This window comes from Giraffa tippelskirchi, chromosome 2, assembly GCF_054371585.1.
Source record: "Giraffa tippelskirchi isolate mGirTip1 chromosome 2, T2T-mGirTip1v1.2.pri, whole genome shotgun sequence".
In the NCBI taxonomy this organism is placed as follows: domain Eukaryota; kingdom Metazoa; phylum Chordata; class Mammalia; order Artiodactyla; family Giraffidae; genus Giraffa; species Giraffa tippelskirchi.
In genome coordinates, this window is record NC_137276.1 from 34564611 (window position 1) to 34592079 (window position 27469).

Genomic DNA, 27469 nt, shown 5'->3' on the forward strand with positions numbered 1-27469 from the left:
TGGCTGCACTTAAATTTCTGAAGGAGAAGGTATTTATGCCTATGAATAACTTCCTTATTTGGACACCAATCATTCATTTGCTCAACAAATATTTACTGGCTGCCTACTTTGTGCCAAATAGCATTCCAGAAACTAGAGACAAAATGATGAATAAAACCATTTTTATTCTCAAGAAAGTTTCCAAGCATCAGGGGAAGTAGGCCAGAATGTAGGCAATTCTCTGATGGCAGGCAATTCTGTAATAGTGTGAATACAATGTGCTTCAGGTACACAGAGGAAGGTCTTAGAAGACCATGGAAGGCTTCTCCTAGAAAGTGACATCTACACACAACCTAAAGACAGAGAGCTAGCCAGGCAAAGGTGAGGGCAGAGTAAGATAAGAGGGACGAAAACGTTTTAGACAGAAGGAGTACCATGTGCAAAGTGGCTCCCTATTGGAGCTAAGAGAGTGGGCAACGAATCTGGGGAGATAAGCAGGGTCCTTCTGAGTCTTTACAAGTGGATGCCATTTGAGCCCAGAACTGTTTCCTCTCACAAATATTTTCTAAGCTAACTACCATGGAACTATCTTCAATAGGAAAAAAAAAAAAAGGTTTACAGCAAGAAGGTTGTATCTCCTACACCTGAGGACACCTATCACCTCTTCAGGGTGTCATGCTAAACACTAAGGACGCAACATCAAACAAGACCCAATCTCATCTTAACTCACCAAGGGGATAGAGACGATCACTTCTAAGATTTCTCAAATGTGGCAGTTCCCTTGTTATTAACAAAAACCAAAGGGATGGAATGAAGTGCCCAACATAGCTGCCAACCTGGACTAAGAGAGACCATGGACTTCATTCATCCCCACAGTGTAACACTGACAGAGGCACCCCACTGGACGAGCTGCAGGTTAAGACTTTTCCTGTCTAGTAGGAGGTATGAAGCCAGATAGAGATGGAAGTCTCTGAAGGAAATGTGACCTTCCTCTCTACCTTTGGAAGATAGCAGAGGAAAGAAAAGCCTCCGAGAAGGTTCCAAAATATTAAGAACTACAGAAAAATAAACAGGTGAATGTATGAGAATTGTACTCCAGTTCACGGAGAAGAGTAAGGACACTCTGTCTCATCCCCAGATAGAGAATTTCCACCCTGTTACAGAGGCTGTCAGCTACATGTGTGTCGGAGCACATATGTTCAGGGATAGGATTACACAGAGAAACTGAAGGTCAAAGACAACATTTCAGAGGGCTCAAGGGTGTGGGAAAGTCATCATCTCCCACCTCCCTTATGACTACCCTGTAGTCAGATAAAAAAGCTGTGGTTATCCTGAGCAGCATTCCAAAGAACTCCATGGATATCATTAAAAACAAAACAAAACAAACCTAAAGTTGATCAAAACTGAGGGTGACAGTCATATTAAAGAGAAAATAAGTTTCTAATTTACATTCCATGAATAAGGCATTTTAGCCCTTACATGTTGTCGTTTAAAAAGCCTGTTCTGTTGTCTCTACTGAGCTTAAGGTTTTCCTTGGCTATCAAAACAAAGAGGTCTTTTGTTGACAGAAACAGGTGACAGTGTTTTGGTAAAAAGATGATATACAGAATAATGTTATGAAGCTCTATTGTGCAAAAAGTAGACTTAAGAGCTTTCTCTGTCTCCAGAGTCTCTGGGTTTCTTGCAACAATCTAAAATACTATTGTCCTTCACTGCGAGAGAGCCCTAAACAACTGGATGCAGTCGTGATTCTCTAAGACTTTGTAAAGAACACCATGCAGATGTGACTATACCTAACCAAAGACAGTGTCAACAACATTGTAAATACTAGCCATAGCTGTAACCAACCCCCTCTGGGATCAACTGTGGGGTGTCCCAAGAGTCTCTCCTTTGTACCCTCCATGATTACAATGATTTAGGGTATGCTGTATTGCATACTGTTGAAATTCATGAACTATTCCTTGAGTTGATTTCAACTGGCTCTTGGCTGAAACTGGCTCTTGTATTTACTGGACATTAATAGTATGTTAAGGCAGGGGCAAATAAAGATGATGCAGCCGGCATTTGGCATGAGTCCATGGCCAGGTATGCTGGAGGAGGGTGAGGACACTGAGGCTTAATTCCAGGAGAGCAGGTAGGAGCTGATGGAATATGAATTGAAAATGTGAATGCAGTGCTGAGTGGAGGAAGGGGCCTTTGTGAGGTCACACTCCATGTAAATCCTTGACATTTCTGCACCTTCTTCAGATTATCAGTGGGTGGGTGCTTTTCAGAAGCAAATGAGGCTTCAGCTGGAGGGTTCTGTGAGCCATGGCCACCTTTTGTTCCTTGAGAGGCTCATTCCCTGTGTTCCTCTCTCAAAATCTTGTACCCTCACCACAAGAACCCCAACTATGTTCAACCATCCACTTTATGTGTGCGAAAGAGAGAGAGAGTTCTATTTGTTGTGCTCATGATGGAAGGAGAAGGACCACATATAGAGACCTGGCACCAGGCCACAGTGAGGAGCAGACCACAGAGGATCCTCTCAACACCTACTTGTGTAGGTTCCAGTAGTTACCAGGATGCGCTACCAAACAGGAGGCAGAGGCATTGGGGACAAAGAAGGAACAGGCTTGGAATAGGCTCTAGAGAGTCAGGGTATGGGGATGATATCAGAAGCTCTTTCTTTTCTTTCAATGCCCTCCCTCCAAATCACTCCCTCTCCTTGTGAGCTCTTCCCCTTGCAGCCATAGAGAAGTTAAGGCGATCTCTTTTACTAGGTGGAGTATATTCAGCATGGCTGTCCCTGGCCAGGTTAACTCTGGTTTCCATTCATCCCCTCCAGCAGGTTCTGTCATCTGCTCTTTCACATTTTTCCCTGCATATGTTCCTAAGAATTTTTAAGGAAGACTTTGCAACCTTTTCCTACCAAAGCCATGATCCTTTCCCCACATCCAAAATCAATCAAAGACCACACAAGCAAGTTAAAATGAAATCATAGTATTTTCAGACACAAGACAGAGAAATAAGAAAAGTCAAGAGTGGTATGTAGAACATAGATAGCAAATAATTCACATTGTGAACAGTTAGGAAATCCAAAAAAGAAGGGGATACGTGCATGCCTATGGCTGATTCACTCCACTGTAAAGCAAAAACTAGCACAATATTGTAAAGCAATTATACTTCAAGAAAAATTAAAAAATAAATTGGGGTGTCTGTAGGTAGGGTAGGAATTTGGTAAGGAGAGAATCATGAAGAAAATTTTGAAGCTGGAGATGCAGAGAGGAAGGCAGGGGCAGGAAGAAGAGAAGCAAGGATGGTGTGTCTGAGATGAGTGTGTTCCATGGTTCGCCCTGGTTTTGGATATCAGAACAATTATCGCTCTTTGTCACTCCTCTGTGAAGTGCTTACTGATTAATCAATGACTCACCTTTGCTTCATCGAGTGTCTCTTACATGATCAGGGATAACCGTGAAAGCAGGGCAGGTAATAGAGAAAGTTAATTAACAGGAGGAGACAGGAGATAATAAGTGAGAAAAGAGAGGCTCAAGTACTTGGGAACAGGCTGATTTCAGTGGGACGTGGGTGGCCACCGCGTGCCTAGAATCATGTGAGGGCAAAAAATTAGAGCACACCAGAATTAACCTACTGTAAGGTCTGAGGATGAAGAAATAAGGAAAGAGCTGCAGTGCGATCACCTTGATTATCTGAGGTGATGTGGAGATTACCATACTAGTAAAGATACCTGCGAGTGAGGGTTACAAGGCTTGGGGTAAAAACCCAAGCATGACTGAAGTCAGGCCAGGGACAGATCATGAAAAAACCATCAAATAGGAACTAAGGCCCAAGATGGACAGAGCTGAGCCAGGACGGCAGAGAGGAATGTGTTCTTGGGCACAAAAAGCTTCTGGCTCTGAAGCGTGGATCTGGGTTGAGGAACAGACTCAGCCTGAGAGGCTGAATGTCCACCCCTCCTCTGCTGCTGTGGGCCACATCACTGCTGGTCCCCGTGCACCCCAGAGGGAAAGGGGACAAAGGCTAGGAAACCCAACTTGCTACCATTTTGTGGAGAGTGAGGGGGTCAGTTGAAAACAGACTCTTCTTTCCCTTTGGAGAGTTTGCCTCTTACTCCAGGAGACTTGATACTAAACATCCTGAACATTCTGGGCTTGAGGAGTCCCCCTGGGCTGAGACTTTGCTATCACGGCAAAGAATCTATGCTCTAAAGGCAGGTCCTATGGAAGCTTTCAGTTCCCCCAGATCACTATGACTTCTATTTTGGTGGCTGTTCCCCAGTGGCCATCAGGGGGCCAGGTGGGCTGCTGGGTCCTGTGGTGTGCCCATCACACACCTGGAGTCATGCAAGGAACAAGGTGGTGTGCCAGACAATATGCTCATAGCTGCTTGTAAGTAGATGCAGAGAAACACCCATTCAGATACACACACACCTGTGCACCAAGAAGACTCCACATAGCCTTACTTTGATTTGATGATATTCAATGGTGATGCCTTAGCATGGTCACGAGAGCTCCTCAATAACCTCTCTCCATCCATCCTTCTAGCATCATTTTCCATTATCACCCTGCCCGAACCCACTGCTCCTGCCAAAATGAGCTGCTTATTCTCTATCCCCCTCAGCACACCACAGCCTTCGGCTCTACTGTCACTAGATACCTCTAGCTTCACATTCCTATCAGAAACCTACCCATTCCTTAAGGCAGTCTTAAGGCTGCTTCTTAGAAATAATTGTATGACCTTGGGACAGTTACCTTCTCTACACTCAAGTTTCACTGAAGTAAAATGGGGATATTGGGTAGTGATTAATCATATATGTAAAGCACAAAGAACAGTGTCTGGGACTCAGCGAGTTCTGGTCTTTTTTCACCCACTGGATGTCCCAGGACATCTGCATGGCTTCTGGCCCATCTTCCCCTGTACACTCAGATGCTACCTTTGAATACAGGTGAGAACTAAATGCCTCCAAGCAGGCTCTGCGTCATTTTGCTCTCTTATTGTCCCCATTTTAAGCTCTGTCAAATATGAAAGGAATGGGTGGACAGCAAAATTTCTTCTCTGCTGTTCCTAATTCACTTAGTGTGAAGTCCTCTTAGTGAAGCATAGTTGTGGCTTTTTAATTTTTTCAACAGCAGTTTTATTAAGATTCACCCATTTGAAGTGTACCACCAATGAATTTTGGTATAGTCACAGAGTTGTGCAAACATCATGCTAAGTTGCTTCAGTCATGTCCAAGTCTTTGTGACCCTCTGGACTGTAGCCCACCAGGCTCCACTATCTATGGGATTCTCCAGGCAAGAATACTGGAGTGGGGTGCCATTTCCTTCTCCAGGGGATCTTCCCGACTCAGGGATCGAACCCTGGTTTCTTTGGTCTCCTGCATTGGCAGGCGGGTTCTTTACCACTAGTGCCATCTGGGAAGCTCAATACTACTTTCTAATTTTAGAACATTTTCATTACTGCAAAGAGAAACCCAAATCCCATGAATAGTCACTCCTCATTTCTTCTCTAATCTCTTCAGGCCTAGGTAACCACCAACATACCTTCTATCTCTACAGATTTGCCTATTCTGGACATTTTATATAATCACCTGGTTTTTGTTTTTAACCTTCACTCTTTGTTTATTGATTTTTTTGCCCATGTGGCATGTGGGATCTTAGTTCCCTGGACCAGTGATCGAACCCATGCCCCTGCAGTGGAACTGCAGAGTTTTAACCACTGGACTGCCAGGGAAGTCCCCTTCCTGCTTTTTAAAGGGCCCAAACTCTTCTTTCACTCATCATTAATCTATGTCCTCAAAATACCCAGCCATAGGACCAGGCCCATGCTAGGCATCTAATAAAAGTTCTGTTGAATGAAAACCAAAAGCTGAATGAAAATCAAAACAGGTTTGATGTAAACATTTTTTTTTTCCCCCACAGTTTCTTTTTGGACCTTGTTGGTTCAAAGCAAGTTGGGGAAATAAATCAGGAGCAGTGGTGTTGTGTTTTGTTTTTCTAAGGCATAGAAAAGCTTTGCTGAGTCTCCTCAAAGTGAAATTCTAGTGCAGTGGTTCTCAAACCTGGCTATAGCTTAGTGTCACCTGACAAACAAAACGGCATGAGCCCTGCCCGTCTCCACCCCACCCCACAAGGTTCTTATTTATCAGGCTACTGTGGGGCACACCAGTATCTTCTAAATGTTCCCCGATTTTAAATGTGGTTCTATGAACAGCCCGGGTTGAGAACTCTCATTCCAACGGAAACAATCACTCGAAGCAAGAATAATTGGTTGAATTCCAGCCATGCCCAGAATAATACACAATCCAAGTTTTCAACCCTGTCTTCAGGGAAATAAATCTAAATTTTAAAGAAAGCAATAAAAACCAGAATATTCATTTCACTAAAATTTTCTTTATAGCCAACGTTACTATTAGACTGAACTATGTGAAATTGATGATTCTTGATTGTTTTGAGCTACAAAATGGAAATTTCATACTATTCAAACTAACTGAATGCATTTATCTCATGACATAGAAGATACATACAGTACTCAAGCCGAACCATCAACTTACAAATCCATCTATGCATCTTCCTTGTGTTTCATAAACGTTTAAAAAAGAGCATTTCAAGCTTTATTAAATATATATTTTTAGTAATAGAGGATGGAAAATAAATCAGCCATTATGGAAAACAAAAGCACAATAACTCACAAACAGATAAAACAAACACCAACTTTAATAGATAACCTTCACTTTTTGTAATGCATTATTTCTGGAAAGCATGTCATAAAGCAGATTGTCATAAAGCAAGTTATTTTCCCATAGGAAATATCTTATGATTAGGGATTGTGTTCCAGACAGGACATCATATAAATCAGAGATATGATCCAAAACAAGCCACAAAAACAAAGTTGCAACAACTATAAACCTTTATAAACTTCTAAAATGATAAATCTTTTATTCAAGCACCATAAAATACCACAATTGTATTTTGCACATTCATTATTATACTGTTATTGTGAAAGGTAATTTAGTACTACCCATCAAAATACAAAAAGTGCATATTCTTTGATCCGTTTCTAGTGATCCTTCCTATAGAAAACCTGGCCTTCTCTTTTCTCCACTTACAACACCATGTAAAAAGGTCCCAGTCTAACACAGATAGCCAAAAGGCACATGAGAAGATGTTCAATATCACTAATTATTAGAGAAATGCAAATCAAAACTACAATGAGATATCACCTCACACCAGTCAGAAAGGCCATCATCTAAAAATCTACAAACAATAAATGCTGGAGAGAGTATGGAGAAAAGGAAACCCTCCAACACTGTTGGTGGGAATGTAAACTGGTACAGCCACTGTGGAGAACAGTATGGAGGTTCCTTAAAAAACTAAAAATAGAGCTACTATATGATCTAGCAATTCCACTCCTGGTTATACATCTGGAGAAAAACATGGTTCAAAAGGATTCATGCATGCCAATGTTCATTGCAGCAATAGTTACAATAGCCAAGACATGGAAGCAACCTCAATTTCCATTAACAGATGAATGGATAAAGAAGATATGGTACATATGTACAATGGAATATTACTCAGCCATCAAAAAGAATGAAATAATACCATCTGCAGCAACACGGATGGATCTAGTGATTCTTATACTAAGTGAAGTAAATCAGACAAAGAAAAGACAAATATCACATGGTATCACTTATATGTGGAATCTAAAAAAAAGAATACAAATGAACTTATTTACAAAACAAAAACAGCCCCACAGACTTAGAGTAGGAACTTAACGGTTACCAGGGGGAAGATGTGGGATGGAGAGATCAGGAGTTTAGGACTGTCATGTACACACTAGGATGTTTATAATAGGTAACCAACAACGACCTACTGAATAACACAGGGAACTCTGCTCAATATTCTGTAATAAACTAAACAAAAAAAGAATTTGAAAAAGAATAGATACATGTATATGTATAATTGAATCACTCTGCTATACACCTAAAACTAACACAACGTTGTTTTGTTTTTGTTTTAGGGGGTTTTTCTAGAATTTTTTAAAAGTTTATTTATTTTAATCAGAGGATAATTACTTTATAATACTGGGATGGTTTTTGCCATACATCAACATGAATTGGCCACAGGTATACCTGTGTCCCCCCTCCCCATCTTGAACTCCCCTCCCACCTTCCTCCCTACCCCATCCCTTCAAGTTGTCACAGAGCACTGGCTTTCAATGCCCTGCTTCATACATCAAACTCGCACTGGTCATCTATTTTACACATGGTAATGTATACATTTTCATGCTATTCTCTCAAGTCATCCCACTCTCTCCTCTCACTAAGTCCAAAAGTCTGTTCTTTATGTCCGTAATACAACACTGTTAATCAACTATGCTCTAATATAAAATAATTTTTTAAAATATGAAAAGAAAGGGGGAAAAAAAGGCTCTCAGTCTAGAACCAATCCTGCATAATCTCATTTCTGACTCACCAGTGCCCTCAGTGTTCTCACCTATTACTTCTCCTTATCTGAGGCCGTGCTCCTTCTAATGTACTGTGCTGCCCTAGTTATGAGAACAATCCTGCTCCAAGTCAAGGGAAATTTAAGGAGCTTTAGCTCTTTGGTGCAGCCTCCACAGTCTCTAGTCCAGTGCATCTGTTTTCACTCCTAGCTGGGAAGTCAGTCTTTTACCTCCTTCCTGTGACCAGAACTGCAGGAATCTTAGTCCTTCCAAGTCTGCTCGGACTCCATCCTCATTCCATTTCTTCCTGCAAGGGGCTGAGGTCCTCTCCGAGAATCCTACCTTGTAACTGGAAGAAATCTTGCTACTTATTGCCACAAAGAAGTGTTTCATGAATGAATGAATCCCTAGATTTCTCCACCATTGTGTACAACTGAACGGACACTGCTATGTCTTGGTAGGTCCCCCTGCTGCAGATGGCCTTTGGACTGCCAGACACTATGTCCTCCTTGTTGAAAACTGTGTGCTGTGGAGGCCAGCTCAGCCTGTGAGGCAGCTCAGCTGCCTCCCTTTCGAAGGGTCTCCAGGAGCCCCCTTTCTCTGCCCCTTCTTCCTGACCACACTGACCTAATGCTTTACAAGTTTCTGGCATAACTCTCTTACCAAAACCTTCCAGATCAATCTTCAGACATTCTCTTTCCTGCCCCTCATCCCTCTGGTCTCTTTTCCCGCATAGGGGGTGGGAATTTGGGGAGTATCAGTACATAGTTATAGAACAGCAGTTCTCAGTTATTTTGCCCCTAGGGGACATTTGGCAAAATGTGGAGACATTTTTTGGTTGTCACAACTGAGGACATGCTATTGGCATCTAATGGGTAGAGGCCAATGATGTTGCTATATGGAAGACACAGGGAAGCTCCTGCCACAAAGAATTATCCAACCCCAAACTGGCTGAGGTTGAGAAATACTGTTCTAGAAAAATCAAAGATGCCTTCACAGCACTACAAACATAAGATTACCAACAAAGAAGGATAATGCTTCTGTTTTCATTTTTAAAAAATTTCCCCCCAATTATAAAAATTCATGCTGAATATAGAAAAATTAGAATAAAGTAAAAGATTGCACGTGATACCACATCACTATATATTTTTGCCTAATTGTGACTGTACTAAATACAATTTATCTTTCTTCTTTTTCTACATAACAATCAAACTGCTCTCTGTAATACTAAAAGACATCACTTTCACTGTACGATTCTTCCAAAGAACAAACCACAGTGTAATGCAACCTTCTGTTATTAGTGTAAATTTCAGTTGTTTCATGTTTTCCACTATTATAAAAGCTGTTGTGATACGCATTTATGCACTTATGCATAAAACTTTTTCTACATGGGTGGTTACTTCCTTGATGAATTTTAGAAAGAATCTATACTCCTTCCATAATTTTCACAATGCAAACAGGATTTGTCAAAGGAGTCTATCCAAAACATCCAAAGTCATGTGAAAAGTTCTCCTAGATCCTGGCTCTACGCATGTTTGAAAACATACTCCAAACCTGCAACCGAAAGTGTCTCCATTTGAGGAACTTCAAACAAGTAGCAAAAAAAAGGCTCCATCCCAGCACTCTGAATAGAGCACTGCAGTGGATCATAAGGACAAGAACGAAAGGTCTTGTGATTTTTGGCACAAACAGACATAATATGCCCTTAAGATGGCAAGATCTACTGGTTACAGAGGCAAAATGATTCTACTTAGAAGGTCTGTCTTATAAGCATAAGACTATTTTTAATATGCCCTTAAGATGGCAAGATCTACTGGTTACAGAGGCAAAATGATTTTACTTAGAAGGTCTGTCTTATAAGCATAAGACTATTTTCTATTTATTAAAGCAGTTTACGTATTTTATTTTTATTTATTTATTTTACTGTATTTTCTCTTTGTCTCAGGTATTCAGGCCTTTGGGAATGCAAAATTTTGACAAACATCTTTACAGCTGTTGTTGGGATAAATCCAGAACATTCTGGAACAAGAATAGATCAAAGATAAAAAGTTTCTTTTTCCATAAAGACCCAGTTTTCCTCAGTTTTAACAGCTGACTAGAATATGGCTAGAGCTTCCTTGGTGGCTCAGTTGGTAAAGAATTTGCCTGCAATACAGGAGACCTGGGTTCAATCCCTGGGTTGGGAAGATCCCCTGGAAAAGGAAGCAGCAACCCACTCCAGTATTCTTGCCTGGGAAATTCTAGGGACAGAGGAACTTGGCGGGCTACAGTCTATGGCGTTGCAAAGAGTAGGAAACAACTTAGTGACTAAACCACTACCACTACTACAGAGAAGCAGAATTGAACTCTCACTCTCTTCCTGCTCCCAGACTCAAAGGAAAATTTACAAGTATATATTAATAGAAAGCAAAGCAGTATGTCTTGATGTGTAAACTCAATGATGGCAGGGAATGGAATGAAGTTGGCAACCAGAGGACCTGTGTTTCTACTTCTCTATGCCACTAGCCAGCCCCTGGCTCTGTCATTGACATTTGATGGGTTCAATTTCAAAAAAGGAAACCTATCAAATATGAAACCGTATATGTGAAGTGTTTCGGAGATACAGTGTACTTCTCTAAATGCAGTAACAGCACAAAGGGGGTTGTTATTGTGTATTCCTGTGTATTGTCCTTTATGATGTCAACCCAAGTACAGACAAGGAGAGAACAGTGTTGATCAGGTGAGCTGTGGGACTGGAAAGAAGCAGGAAGGTGTCCAGGGGGAGAATCAGCGGTTCAGAATCAGGTCTCATGGCAGGAATCAAAGTCTCCTCCAAGTCACAGGTCTATCACAGGATATTAGCAATGATGATGGGAGGCATAAAAATAACATACATCAGCAGCAACTCTGACCACTGACATCCCTGTTTCAGGGTTTACCTCACTGTAGGCACTCTGCTAAGTGCTTTACTTGCCATATTTCAATCAATCCTCATAACCGCCCAACAGGAATACATGAGAAACATACACAAGACAGGCTTAGAGAGAGGTTCAGAATAAAATAAAACCTTACAGCTGCAAAATGGCCGAGCAGAGATTTCAACCCTTGTCTTCTGACTCAGAGCTCAAGGGAAAGATCAGGCAAGAGTAGAACTTAAACCAGGAGTTGGGGGACAGCACAGGGGAGGCAGGAACCTATGTCAGGCTGAGGCCAAGGCCTCCCTAACTCCTCCTCCTGGGCAAACAGTAGGTTTGCAGTTTGTAGTCCTGGAGGCACTACAGCTGCTGCTGAGCTCACACCCTGCCTGGGGCAGAGTCGGGTGGGGACTGGGAGGGCTTACGAATGGACTGGGTTTGTTCCTCCAGTAACAGGGAACAGTTCCTGCTGCTGCATGGGCCCTCTCTTTCTCCCCCTCCCATGATCTGGGTCAGGAATGGACTACAAGGCCAGCAGGCCCTGGCCTGTGCTATGGAGTGAAGCAACGGTGGAGCCTTGATCCACAGGTAAGATCTGCCATGGTGGGTTAGCCCCACAGCCCATCTCCAGTGAAATCAAATGCAATGACCTAAGACTTCTTTTTTATAACAAAAAATATTTTCAAGTGAAATCTCATGAAGAAGCAGAGAATTTATAAAAGATGAGAGATAGAGCAATTCTGTTTAAAGTGAGATGAAGGAAGTCCAGAATGCTCTCCTTCTACCCACCACTAACCTAAACACTTTCATGAACACTAGAGCCAAAAGCATGTTTGGACTCCTTAACATCAAGCAATGGTATGGACCCCCAAAATTCTAATTTTCTTTAGAAAGCTAGTAGCAATCCACTACTATATAGTTTCCTAAAACCTTTAAAAAACAAATCTATTTTTCCATCTGCACCACACTTGTGGCTACAGAGGCCACCACTTACTTGCCACTTTCAGAAGTACCTTTGACTTGTCCTAGACTAGTTCTGGTCTAGCTCCAAGGGCTATCTTTGCTTCTTCCTAGTAGTTATGCTAGGAAGTTTATTATGACTTTAGAAACTGTTCACATCCTCCTCCTCCTCTCTCCAGACAGAACATTCCTAAGCTGTTTAGTCTATTCTCACTGGAGGATTAAAGTCAATAATGTATTGAAAGCACCAAGCAAAGAGGGTGGCACCTAAAGGAAGGGTCCAGCAAGCATCATGCCTTTATCCCTCCTTTTCCATCCCCTTCATCACTTAAAAGACTTTTCTCCAGTCTTGCCTTCCACTGTAATCCTCTGTTCCTTTCTTAATCATAGACATGGATGTGTTCCAAATAAGGTTGGGTGAGATGACAATGACATCTTTACCTATACAGCCAAACACTGATACCACAAGATTGGGAGCATCAGCTCCAACCAGCACCACATGACTCGTCATCACAGTCAGGAACACAGAGTTCACTCTTCTCTATGTAACCTCCAAGTTCCCTAATAGGAAAATTGTAACCAATAAATCAAGGCCTGAATGAGGATCTCTATTTTGTTGTTGTATAACCAAGCGAGGGGTGGTGTGGGGTGGAAAGAGAAAGAGAGACAGAGAGAGACAGAGTTCACACGGGTAAGAAGAGAGGGGTCAGGGAGGGTTTGATTATAGCCTAACAGTGTAGGAAGACAAAATAACTTTTCTGCAGAAAGAGTCGTAAGGATCAGAGAACAGGAGTTCTCAGGATGGGAACTGTTAGGAAGGGAGCTAGTGCTCACTTCCTGAACTTGTACATGGAAGTAAGGAAAATCACAAAAACTTCAAGACACCATTAGCAGGAGGATAAATTGGCACAAAATCTCCAGAGGACCATTTATCAATATCCATCATAGTTTTAAGTGTATATACCCTAAGATCCAGCAACCATGTTTTTAGGAATCTAAACTTATAGAGATATTAACATTGCACAGATGAAAGTACAGTGATGTTCATTGCAGCTCTGTTCCTTTTTTTAAAGAAGTGTTCATCAGCAATAACTGATAAAATAAATTATGGTATATCCATACAATGGAATAGTAGGTAAGAGTGAAAAAGAGTGAGGTAGTAATATGTGTAGTAAGAAGGAAAAAAAAATCTCAAAAATATAATAAATGAAAAAGACAAGTTGCAATACATATAATATCAACCATTTTAGTTTTAAAATAATATAACTATTCATTTAAACATAAGAAAGCCATCTAAAAGGATACATGTGGATTATCTCAATTTTTTGGAGAGAAGGACAATTGTGACTTTTTATTTTTGATATTTCTAGATTGTTGGAATTTGTAATTAAAAATAAACTAAACAGGGGACTTCCCTGGTGGTTCAGTGATTAGGACTTTGCCTTCCAGTGCAAGGGGGTGTGAGTTGGATCCCTGGTCAGGGAGCTAGGATCCCACAGGCCTTGTAGTCAAAAAACCAAAACAGAAGAGAGACAGTGTAATATTGTAACAAATTCAGTAAAAGACTTTAAAAATGGCCCACATTAGAAAACTCTTTTACAAAATAAAATAAACAGGAGAGCTAACTATAGCACAGTGGTTATGTGCCTGGGCTGTGAAGCCATGCTACCCAAATTTGAATCCCAGCTGTGCCTCATCCTAGAAGCAACAGGTAATCTAACCTCTCCGTGACTCACTCTCTTCATCTGTAGAATGCCATTAATAATAGTATACTCACATTATAGAGTTTTTGTGCCAATTAAATGAGTTAACAGACATAAAGAGGTTAGAAAAGGCCTGACACTTAGGAACACTCCATAAATCGTTAGCCTAAAATAATATCTTTTACGTTGCTGTTTTAAATTAACAGAGGATAGAAGGGGAAAGGTGGGAAAACGTGAGTGCCGGGTGATAAAAGGCCTCAAACACAAGGCTAAGGAGTAAGAATTCATTTATTTAGTAGGAAATGAGGTCATTTATTCATTAAATAAATATTTACTATGTGCCTTTTATGTGCCAGATTCTGTTCCAGATGGTTGGGACACATCGGTGAATGAAACAGACAACAGTATTTTAGAAAAGGTCTGATGTAATCAAGACTGGCCTTTCGGATATGATAGTTACATGTCTTAAAAATGTTTTATGTGTTTGAGAGGAGGTGATCAGGAACACCAGGGCTGTCAGTGAGGAGGCCAATGCAGTGGTCAGGTAATGAGGGCCTGATACACAAAAGGGACGACGCCAGCTCTGAAACCTGGAAGAGGTGTCTAAGGGCTGAGAGGACTGATAGCCAATCCCTTGTGTTGGCAAGGGGGTGAGGCTGGCACTGTCAGGCAGGGAGTGGTGGCCAGAAAACCTCTGGAGACCAGCTTTTTAGAGTTTATCTCAGCTCCAGCCAACTCTGTTGGCCTGCAGTCAGGTGATCTGGTTCCAGCCTCATGTTTACCACCACTGACTGGAGGGGCCCTGGAGAACCAAACTTCTGTGGGTCTCTGAATCCTCAAATAAATGAGGGTCACCCCTGATGATCTCCAGGTCCCCTGTTGACTCTAACATTCTACAGTTTTCATGTCATTTCAAAGAGGCAAATGAATGGGACTTCCTTTCCTATTACCAGTGTATTATACACCAGAGTCACAAGAGAAACCATTAAAACACAGGATTCAGATGTGCAGGATAATGTATGAGAAGACTGTTTACATTTTTATCCTTTTTTGAGAAAGTGCATATTGAATTTAAAGCCAAATGTATGTGTCAAGGTCTGAAAATGGGTTACTCAAATAATTTCTTTCCATGCATGCAGCTGTTCTAAAGTATAAACCACACTCATCCAGTAAAACCATCATCTGTTCTATAAAGAATATAAGCATTCATCTGGCCCTTATTTTTAGAGTAAGAGGTCAGATGCACAAGGGGTGAGATGTAGTTGAGTCCACTGTGCCAGATGCAGGCAGGAGATGAAGGCCAATTATAAACCATAATATCTGAACTTGAGGGTATTTCAATTAGATGGCTTAGAAGATCAAAAGAAATGAGTTATTAAATATCAGAGTAGCCACACAGAAGCTGTGAAAAGCTCATGCTTCCCTTGTTCATTCATTCAACAGATTGCTCTCACAAAATAAATCACCAAAATAAACAGACTCTGACTCATTTCCCATTGCTTGTTGGAGTTTAGTTCTTTTTCCCTCCAGGGTCACAGAATGCGTGCACTTCAGGCTTACTCTCTGTGTGAGAAAAGTCCTGCATGAGGATAATTGACTTGATGTTAGAATAAAATGTAATTTTCAACTACCCATGAGTAACCAGTACTGAAACCAGCTCCACCAATTCCCCAGCTAAGTATTTCAGGTAAACCAGGGGTCCCCAACCTCCAGGATCTAATGTCTGATGATCTGAGGTGGAGCTGATGTAATAATGATAGCAATAAAATGCACAATAAATGTAATGCACCTGAATCATCCCCAAACCATCCTCCCCTCCCGAGTCCATGGAAAAACTGTCTTCCATGAAACTGGTCCCTGGTGGGGAACAGCTGAACAACTACAAGGTTCCGTCCTGCCTCAGTTTCCCCCTCACAGGGCTGTGATGAGGATGTTACTATTGCTACATTGTTTGGAACAGCACCTGTTGTACAGTAAGCACTATGTATGTGTTTATGAAATAAATCTTCATTGCTGGAGACAACACGAGGCAGCTGAGAGCAGCCGCACACTGATTCTCTTAAAGGCTACTTCCTCTCTGCTTACGCTACTCACCCATAAAAGTACCACGGAAAGCCATACATTAGACAAGACAAGGCTCAGCTGTTCTCCATTTTACTTAGGAAGGGCCGGGAGGAATTCACATTGAAAAACCTCCTGCCTATACTGCTGAAATCAAAATGACACATCTCTTTAAAAAAAGAGACATGAGTTTCTTGTAGAGATGAAATTAGAATGCCTTGGCATCGTGCCCGTCAGCTTCAGAGTCTGTCATTTCAGCCAACTGTTTGCTTGAGCTATTTGAACCTATTTATTCTTAGCTGTCCTGGTGTGTGAGTGACTGTGTGAGGGCATGTGTACGTGTGTGTACACACACACACACACACACACACACACACACACATGATGGGGGAAGGGTAAGAGCTCAGGTGAGACAAGAGGCTTCAATGCTTGAGTCTGGGTCATTTCAGCTCCAACACTTCGAGCTGTCACCTACAATGAAATGTCTTGAGCCTCCATTACTGAAACTGAATAATGGTCTTGAAAATCTGGTCTTTGGGATGCTGTTTTCTAGACCATTATTCAAAGTGGTTGGGATAATTTGTCTTCATAAGGACTGTCCCATGCATGCCAGCCGGAGGACGGCTGCCACTCACTGGCTAAGACACGACCTCAGGGTATCTGGTAGCATAAGTAATTAAGAGCAAACCTTGGATTCAGGCCCCAGTACAAGCCCCAACTTTGCCACTTCTTATCTTGTGACCTTGAAAAAAAAATCTAAACCTCTCAAAGCCTGTTTGCCTACCTATAAAATGGCGATAATAATAATACTAGTATCTATCTTATCACGTGCTCATGAGGCATAAGTGAGAATCCTCAGGAAGCACTCAGCATGGTGCCTGGCAGCCAGTGCTCTTTAAACAGCAGATTTCACAGAATAGCTTGTCCCAAGTGCCCCAGGGAGATCTCAGGTGGGTCGTCTTTGGGTTGTGATGGGCAGTTTATTAGCTGGTTTTTATATTTGCTTTTAAAATCTCCAGTGAGAATTTTTTAAATATGTGCTATCTACCTCCTCCACTGTTTTTCTTCTTTGTACCTTTTTTTCTTTTTTGTACTTTTTTTTTTTTTTTCCAAAACAAACTAGCTATTTTAATGTCTGAGAGGTGGCCTATTGCTCATCAGAAGAGATTCCAGGGCTCTTTGTGGAAAGGACTTCAAGTCAGGATGATTTTTTCAAGGAGCTGTCTTCCTGTTCTCTCTCCCAGTGGGACAGCCCCTGCAAAGAGTGAGGTTTCAAGTACCCTCCCCCACTGAGGTGGCAGGATGGGGGCCCTGGGAGCTCAGCCCAGGGCAATGGGGCAGAGAGCAGTCAAGAGAGCCCATGGGGAAGTTCTGGCCTTGGTCCTTCCAATAACTAGCTGTGTGACCTTGGACAGGTCACTTAAACTCTCCAGGTTATATTGTCTTCATCTGTGATATGAGAGAGCTAGCAATGGACAAAAAAAAAAAGGAAGACAATTCTCCCAGGAGGATAAATAGTATAAACTTTGTACTCTTCAATGATTATCAAAGAAACGCAAATTATAGGAATGCAAAGACATCATTTTTTTAAATTATTAAAGTAAAATCTAAAAACAACCTTGCTTATTATTATTTCTTTCCTGGGAACATGGCACATTGGTACAACTGATTGGGACTGGAAAAAATTCATATTGTGTCTCACAGAAGAGAAGGAGGAAAATGTATGTGAATCCTCATGTCTGCAAATCACTAGTTTTGAGGCTCAACCTCCTTGAGGTTCCATTGCCTCACTGGAGGAAAAATGGATAAAGTGGGGATGATAAAGATAATACCTATTTTCTGGGTTGTTGTGAGGCTTGAAACTAATGTCAATAACGAACTTAGCTTAACATTTGGCACATTACAGCTGCTGCTGCTGTTCTGAAGATGAAGTTGAAGAAATGATGCCGAGGACGCCTGACTCCGCCTAGCTAATATTGTGATGCGGCTGTAGAAGAAACCTATTCTCCTCTTCTTCCCTGGACTCCTTGTCAGAATGTGACTTCTCAGCAGGCAGGGCAGATAACTGCTCAGCTGCCGGGCCCACTTATCTGGTTTCCTCAGGGATTCTGACCCGTGGCCTCAGAGGTCCCCAGGAAACTCCAAGTACACACCCTCACAAACACATCCTACCACACACACACCACTACACACACACACCACTACACGCCAGATGCTGGTCCTGCCCAGCTCAGCTGGCACTCAGTTCCACAAAGCCTCTGGTCTCGCAGGCCCTACCCGTCTAGCATCTAATGCCCGCTCTGCGCCCCACAACTTCCAGGCAGACATGGGCGGCCCCTTCTGGGAGCTCAAGCTCTCTGATGCAGGTCTGTGGGCCCCCGTCACCCTGCACATCTTCTGTGCCAGCCTATGGCCACCGTATTTACCAAGAAACTCACCCCACCTGGTGGTGGAGGCGGGGGGAGGAGGGGCTCCGCCCCTTTTCTCAAATGCCCACTTGTTTCTGAGGAGCATTTTTCTTTCCTTCCTCAGATTTCTTCTGTTATCCATCTCTTGCTTTTTGGTAATTCAAGTTCAGGATTAACTTGAATTGCCACAGAGCCTTTATCTACTCAATATCAAAGATGCTTCTTCTCAAACGGTTCTTTGAATTCTTTCTCAATACCAGGTTATGTTTCTGTTCCCATTCTGCAACCTAATAAGGACTGAAATCTGTTTTCAGTAGTTGCTTGATTTTTTTTTTTTCTCAGCTTTAAAAATAATTTCAGAAAGCCTCAGAACTGAGGCACTGACAGGAACTCAGGAGTCCTCACTTCATTCATGAAAGCACTGAGGGCCCCGAGACCCCCTTTTGGGGGTCACACACTCAGGAGAGAGGAAGCAGACCGCAGCCTCCGAGGAAGAGCTCCTTCTACCTCCCAGCCTGTCACAGGCCACCTCTCCTTGGTAAACAAGGCCTGGGCCTGCATTTCTCTCTGGAAAGACGGGAGGAGCCTGGCCACTTAGCGGAAACAGCTCCTTCCAGGCATCCCAAGTCTGTCACCCACTCATTCCTCTCTCTTACTTCCAGGTTTTTGCAAATGCTATTTCCTCTTCCTGGTAACTCTGGCCAAGTCACATTCATTCTCTAGGTGCTTCCTCCAGGAAGCCCACCTGAACCTCCAGATGGGGAACCCTCCCACATGCAGTGTCCCCACCAGTGCCCTGGACACCCTCCCTCTAAGCTAACTGTTGTGCACCAGTTTTGAAACCGATCATCACCTTGCCTGGAGGTGTGCATGCAGCACGAGGGCAGAGCAGACGTGATTAACTCATACCAACATGTTAGTGACCTTTACAACCTCCCCACCTGCAGAGACCTAGGCGCTGAGCACTGGAAGTGGGAAAGAGTCCCCAGGGCAGTCTACAGCCCAAGGAAAAGTGACTTCACAATTTTAGAACAAATGGCCCTACTCTCAATTCTTCCAGATACTGAGAATAAACTTCTTACTCAAGTAAGTAAGGAGAGCAAAGTAACCAGACCCAAATGAATTCAGTTCAGAAAGGTGAACTGACTTCATGGTCACACAAGAGATATGCCACTTTTCTGGCTAGAAACCTCAGCATCACCTTTGCCTCTTTCCCTCTTTTCCTCTGTAAACCAGGCAGCCAGTGACACTTTGGAACATGACTCAGACAGACACCCTTTTTCTCCACTCTGACTGCTTTAGCCCTGGCTTTAGACACCTCACACTTGGATTGTTGCAGCAACCTCCTGGCAGGCCTCCTTTCTCTGACCCTTCTCATTTCTGTGCAAACAGTTCAATTTTCTAAAATTCTAGTCTGCCAAGCTTGATGCTCTCAGAAACAGCATTTTGAAACTCGTCTGTTACACCCTTGTCTACTATGTTAGTGGACATAGCCCTCTCAGGAGTTCTTATGGCTGAGCTCCATCTTATTGCCTCAAACAGCTTCCTGTATGCCTTCTCCAGCTGTTTCAGAATAAGCCTAGAAGCCTGGAAGCTCCATCAAGCAGGGGCTTGTTGGTCTACCACTTAACCCAGTGCTTGGCACACAGTTGTGAGTGCTCAGTAAATAATGGTTGAATGAATGGATTCATTAATGAACAAATACAGTGAAAAACATCATTGATGTCACTTTGCCCTCCATGTATGAAGTACTCTCCTCAGCAGAGGTCCTCATCTTGTCAATACAGTATCCCCCAGGATTTCCCTGGTGGTCCAATGGTTAGGGCCTTATGCTTTCACACAGGGGGCATGGGTTTGATCTCTGGTCTGGGAACTAAGATCCCACATGCCATATGGCATGGCAAAAAATAAAACTAAAAAAAACAAATGGCATAAATTTATTTATATATATTTAAATAAATATATGTTTAAATATATATACATATATATGTGTGTATATATGTATATATATACATATATACGTGTGTATATATGTGTGTATATATAATAGTATTCCCCAAGTCCATGATAACTAACCCTTCAAGAATCTTTGTTGGGAGACCTTATTTGCATATCCAAATAAAAAGTATTCTAGGGTTTCCCTTTTTCCATATACACAGTGTAAACAGACTTTGAGAAGTTGAATAGTCTGAGCTTTACCTCTGCCTACATGTAAATTTCATCTGGTCACCAATGCTTCTGATCTTCATCATCTCTCCAACGGTGAGGTAGCTGGGTAATCAGTGGGATCCTGTCAGGTGTAATCTTCTCAGTACTTTCTTATATAGAAGCCGTAATGCTTTGTGCCTGACATGCTGTGTTAGCTGAGTGTTTAGAGAGAGTCCTCTTTATTACATGTTGCAGCTGTTTGCCTGGCAGGGAAACCAGACTTGCTGATATGAAGTTCTTCTCTGAACTCACCTCCTGATGGGAGTTTCTTTCATTAGCTTGTCCAATACTCACACATTAAGTTCCTATTATTAATATGAGTCAACTCAACGGTAATTTGTCCCTCCTAGTGCCGACACAGTACCTTTTGACAGTCGTAGATTAGGCAACTTTTCAGTCTGCCTTTACAGACATTATGTTATTCCAAACCCAGGGCAACCAGTGGAGACAACCAGCTAGGGTTTATGACTGCAACATCATTTTGCAAATGAGTCAGCTGGATAAGCAGCACAATGAAGGCCAAACAGCAAGTGAAAGACAGAGGTACTTAGAATCTAGGTCTCCTTAATTCTGGTCCTGGTCTCTTTTAGCATCATTCCATGCTGCCCATAGGAGTAATAGCCAAGACAGCTGGGAGAGTGAAGAAAGCTAGCAATCTCTGACTGAAGCAATGAAGTGATGGTCTGAATAAGGATGAATCTGAATCACAGGAAGCCCCTGAGGACAGTTCAAGATGACAGCCTCACTTTTAGACCTGGAGGTCCCTCAAGTTCCAGATCTGCCTTGCAGCCCAAGAAGACCCTGATCAGCCTGTCTTCATGGCACGCGAGCTGGGCCACAGCATGGCCCACGGCCTGGGTGATTTCCCCAAGATATGGAAATAGAAGGAACGTGGGCTTAGAATCTAACAGGTGGGCTGAAATCCTACCTGTACTGCGTAGTAGCTGTATGAAATCAGGCCTGTGACTCATCTGCAAGATGCAGATGACACCACCCACTAAGTAGGGTTCTCTGAGAGGATCAGAGGGAATATCTTACATGAAAGCAGTTAGTATGGTGCCATACCTGATTGCTTCCCTTTCCCCCACTTTAGTGCCTGTTGCTCCTCTCTGAGGCAGCCCTGAGGCTGTGGCACACAAGTGCTCAACGTTAATTACTGTTATTAAGGAATGGAAGGGCCCACAAGGTATAGAGACAATTAAGGAGCCCACAGGAAGGCAGGCTGTAGAGCGAATGGGCCAAAGGAAAGACACCGAGTACATCTTCCTCGAAGATGCGTGAACCCTTGGGGAGACCCAGCAGGTGACTCACAGCCCTTTTCTGGCAGAAATCAACACCAACCTCTCTAGAAAAGAATCAGTTACAGATAGGGTAGAAGGAAGAGGAGGGCATTTAAAAGGTTTAAACATATTCTTTGTTAAAATAGCTGATGAAACAATAACAATATAGTTATTAACAACTGGAAACAATTTCTAAGTTAGCCATTGGATAAAAATTTTCAGCTAACAAGTTTTGAATCTTGCTCTAATTGGATTAGATTTAGCTAATCAAAAATAGACATTAGAAGGACTTTCCTGGTGGTCCAGGGGCTAAGACTCTGTGATCCCAATGTAGGAGGCCTGGGTTCGATCCCTGGTCAGGGATCCCACATGCTGCAAATATAACCTGGCACAGCCAAATAAATTAAAAAAAAAACACATTAGAGCTGAAATTAGAATTCTACAGACAATTCAGCAGGAAGGGGACTGGATACCCACTTCTTCCCTTGCACTTGTGACCATTAGGCTAAGCATCTTTAAACCAACATCACTCCTTATCTGGGGGCAGCTGCATGCATGTAAGCATGGCATCCAAAGGCATTAACCTGCTGATGGAGCCAGTGTGTGAAACACTGCCTCTTGGGCAGTGATAAATGCACTAAAAGGAGTGTCTACCACCCATGAGTAACCACCTAACTGGCCTAAGACTTCCTCCCTCTGGTATTCACTGGAAGGACTGATGCTGAGGCTGAAGCTCCAATGCTTTGGCCACCTGATGTGAAGAGCCAGTTCACTGGAAAAGACCCCGATGCTGGGAAAGATTGAGGGTAGGAGGAGAAGGGGGCGACAGAGGATGAGATGGTTGGATGGCATCACTGACTCAATGGACACGAGATTGAGTAAGCTCTGGGAGATGGTGAAGGACAGGGAAGCCTAGTGTGCTGCAGTCCATGGGGTCACAAAGAGTCGGTTGCGAAGAGCTGGACATGACTTACGACCGAACAACAGCCACCACTACCCATGAGTAACCACTCAGCTGGCCTAGGACTTCCTCCCTCTGGACTCCAGACCTGGCTTTTCCCTCAGCCTGCAGCTCTTCCCTTCCTGACCCTCCTTCTCCAAACCTTCACCTGAGGGCTACTCACCCTGCCAAGTCTCCTCCTGATATGACTTCCTCCAGGAAACCTCCCCCTCCCCACCAGGTCTGGGCTAAGGGGACTGAGCAGGAGTACCTGAGATCACTGTTCTTCCTTATCCTACATTACTGCAGAGATCCTCAGCAGGGATGGTTTCGCCTCCCAGAGGACATGTGGCAAAATGAGATCACTGTTCTTCCTTATCCTACATTACTGCAGAGATCCTCAGCAGGGATGGTTTCGCTTCCCAGAGGACATGTGGCAATATTTGCAAACCATTCTGTGCCGGGAGCCAGCTCACGAGATCCCACCCATGACAGAGTCATGAGAAAGAGGACTGATCGAGCGTGGCTTCTTAGGCCTCAGGGATTCTCGGGAGGCTGCCTCAGTGCTCACCTTAAAGATGATGTCTGTCTTTCTGATGTTGGCTATAATAAACCTCTTCTTATTTTCTACGACTTAGGCAAAAGGCCTATTCTGATTTTCTTCTAAAATAGATCATTCTGAAACCTCAATTGACAAGGCCCCTGAACGATAGCACCTTAATAGAATTATCTAGGATATAGAGTATGCTAATCTAAATTCCTCTTGCTAGCATATTGGTTTGCTTAATAAATGTACCTGTGCCTTTGGAGCTAATGTGCATGGCTGCTCCTTAACAACAAAACAGCATTGAGAGCTTCCACACAAAAAGCCCCGATGGGCACAGAGCCCTTTGTAGGAAAGAAAGGCTTATTAGGAAATATAAGAGATATTGCTTTATGAAACTGTTACTTAGTCTATATTTACTCACTATGTTTTTGCTCTTAACGTATTTAGCCTATGTAATGAAAGCATAATAGTTAGAGATTTATATAAATAGAAATTTAGCTTTAATACAAATAATAAGACGATTGTTAATTCAGCTGGTGATTTTGCTAAGCACTGACCTTGGCGCTTTCAGCTTGCTGTGCCATGACTTTATGCGATCACATTCTTCTCTGTTAGGCTCAAGGCATAAGATAGAGTACAGAAAACAGGTTTTACCTTGAAACTCTGTGTTTGTGAATTCTTTCTTTGTCATAATCTGCTGTGCCTGTATTCTTTTAAAAAATGTAGCCCTGGTACTTTCTGTGCCTCATGCAAAAGTGTCCTGGCTGATCAACCCTTATCAATAAAAGAGTCACCAGATGTTAGCAGGCCTCCAGGCCAGAAGATGATGTAAACAACTTTAAACTTTTTGTAACTAAAAAACACAAACAGTGTCCTGGTTCCGATAAGGGTCAAAAACTGCTGACCCATTGATCTGATTTGGCATGTCTCTACACTTTACATTTGTTTCTATGTACCACTAAAAATATATAAGCTGTCTTGAAAACAATAAAGTCAGGAGACACTTGGAGACGCTAAGACTTGCTGTGTCTTCTCATTTGCCAATGCCGTCCATCCTGAGGGAACCCCTAGACCAGCTGGAGCAGGACTCCAGCAATTCTGGTTAAGATTGTGCGTGTGGCCGGATGCTTCTGGCATCTAATGCTGCTAAGCATCCTGCAATGCACAGGATCGTCCTCCTAACAAACTGTCCAGCCCCAAATGTCACCCGTGCCAAGGTTGAGAGACCCTGCTCTGCTCTAGTGTGACTGTTTACTTGATCACCTTTCTCATAGTGGCTGTCTCATTCAAATCCTCAGTACAATGCCTGGCACATTGTACTCAAAAAAGACCTGTTGAATGACTTTCACCTCAGCTTCCATCTCATTCAAATCCTCATTCAAACCCTCAGTACAATGCCTGGCACATTGTACTCAAAAAAGACCTGTTAAATGACTTTCACCTCAGCTTCCATCTCTTGTTTACTGTTGCTTGCTTTGACCCTGATCAACTCCCTGTACGGGCCTCACCTAGTACAACTTCTAACCTAGTACAACTTCTGACTATGTTTTGACTCTGGCCAGGCCCCTCCTCGCACCAGGTCCATTTTACTCCTGCTCTATACACTAGAGAGGGTTCCCAGCTGGTGCTAGTGGTAAAGAACTTGCCTGCCAATGCAAGATGCAAGAGACTTACTTGGGTTTGATCCCTGGGTCAGGAAAATCCCCTGGAGTAGGAAATGGCAACCCATTTCAGTATTCTTGCCTGGAGAATCCCATGGATGGAGGAGTCTGGCAGGCTACAGTCCACAGGGTTGCAGAGTTGGACACGACAGAAGCAACTTAGCACATACACTAGAAAACTAGAGCTATAATACCTGCAGCACAGCAAAGAACAGGGCATCTGGACTTCTCAGCGAGCAAGGATAGACAAAGTCAAGACCAAGGAAAAGGGGAGAAGGCCTGAGCCAGCTGGGAGCAGGGCCAGACCACCAGGCAAATCAGGCAGCTGGACTGTGCAGTTAGGGGCTCAAAAGCTGACTAGTTTCCAAATCCTGCGAATGCCTTCTATTTAATTAATGGACAATGAGCGTCCGTTTCCGAGGCTGCAGGAATCTTATCCCCCTTAAATGAAGCAGAACTGTATGATGAATACTTTCTCGAAACCCTGAGTCACTGCCCATTTGTTGCTTTCTGCTTTAGCTACTGAGTTCACATGAATAATTATAAGCTTATTTTACATGATCGTAAGGAGCTGGGTAATTCTCAGCAATTTCAAGAATGAAATGTTCACAAAGCTTTCAGGACCGTGACATCAGGGTTTGGGAATTCAAAAAATCACTGCTGTCTTTATTTTCTTATTTGATTTATCATATTTCATATTTTACATATATCTATGATAATTCATTTTCAAATGAAGTAGTAAAGCCAGGCATCTTTTCTGGACAACAAAGGCTTAGGGGATTGCTGGGTTTTTGAAGCTAAAGATTAGTTGCTTTAACCATCAGCCACATAATTTCACCTTTGAATTCCTTTAGAACTCTTGGATGAATGCTGAGTTGTCTTGGTGATTTATCTACATCCAGTTTGTCAACTGGTCTAGAACATTCTGTGCATCCACCACTACTTGATCTAGTACCTCTGCTTCTAAAGATGATTTAAGAGTATTATTCAGTTTGATATATTTTTTCTGAAAAGATCAAGGCAAATAATTTATTATGCCCGCTGGCTCCCTTTCAAACATCCGAAGGAGTTTTCCGGTAATCTACAAAGCTTCTACCGGTTCTCTGGCTGGCTCCTTCACTCCAGTTACTTTAAAAGGCCTTCTTATTTTTGCTTTAATGTCTGTTTCTTACGGATGCCCCTTAAATTATACATGGATCTTTTTCATGGGCTTCCCAGGTGGATTTCTCTGTTCTTTCAATTAACTTCCTCTTTTTCCTGAAGATATCTATTTCTTAGGACTATGTCTTGCCTTGAGCAATCCTCTTTGAGCTGCATCTGTAAATAGAGATTATTATTCCGACCCCTAGGCCTATTGGGGGTGGGGGGCTGGTTTCCTAGATGGTGCTGGTGGTAAAGAACTCACCTGCCGGTACAGGAGACGTAAGAGACACGGGTTCAATCCCTGGATCAGAAAGATCCCCTGGAGAACGAAGTGGCAACCCACTCCAATATTCTTGCCTAGAGAATCCCATGGATTGATAGAGGAGCCTGGCAGGCTACAGTCTACAGTGTCACAATTGAAGTGACCTGGCACACACAAGGAGGGCTATGAGTCAAATGCAGGAAGGTATGTGGAGCGTTTTGCCCGACGCCTGTACACAATAAGTGTTTAGCAAATGGTTATTTATTCTTATTGTCTTAGTCAAAGAAGGTGAGGTAAGAAAAGGAAGCTAGTTCTTCTCAACCCAATCCACCAAATGGTTTTATGAATCTTGTCATACTTTATGCTTCCCCATAGGTGTTGGCAATGTTTTTTAAAAATTAGTTGGCAAGATTCTTGAGGTTTATGACATTTTTTTCATAATCACTATTCACATTTTTCTCATTTCTCCTTTTGCGTATACATTATCTTGGTTTTCCATCCTTGCACCAGACCCTTAATCTTAAACTTGTTAGGATCATTGAATCACAGTGTTCACTCACAGATGCTTCCTGCACCTTCTATGGTGCTTGTTTTCCTTTTCTTCTGTAAAATCATTAGTACAGGAAATGATCATTTGTCCTAATTCATCCCAGGGAGGTATTTTGCCAATCTACAAGCAAGTAAACACCCTCATTATTACTAATTGGCCCAATTTTTTTAGCTCGGCCAGTCCTACTCCAGTCTCCAGCTCAATCTCATTATCCTTGTCAGGTGGCCCATAACTCCTTTCTACTGCCATATTTTCATTAACTGTTGGCTATTTCCACCTACTAGGCATTTCCTGATGGTATTTTTATGCTAAGGCTTCTTGGATTTCTCCACTGCTCTGAAAATCTGTTTCATGACCCTAGTTTCCTACCCTCCTTTGCCAGATGTCTCATGAGAGCCTTTGGTTTCTAAGAAATTCAGCAGCCCTGCATT

General features: G+C 42.6%; 1 protein-coding gene across 4 annotated transcripts in view; it reads right to left on the bottom strand.

Moving 5' to 3' along the window:
- Positions 1 to 27469, bottom strand: part of PLCE1 (phospholipase C epsilon 1) — a 359604-nt gene that overhangs the window by 200908 nt on the left and 131227 nt on the right. Inside the window, exon 1 of one of the 4 annotated variants that reach the window (XM_081553530.1) lies at positions 26489 to 26632. The exons of the other annotated variants lie outside the window; for them this stretch is intronic. The gene's annotated coding sequence lies outside the window, so the exon portion shown is untranslated. Of the gene's footprint in view, positions 1 to 26488; positions 26633 to 27469 lie in introns of those variants that run through there. 4 annotated transcript variants of the gene reach the window in all.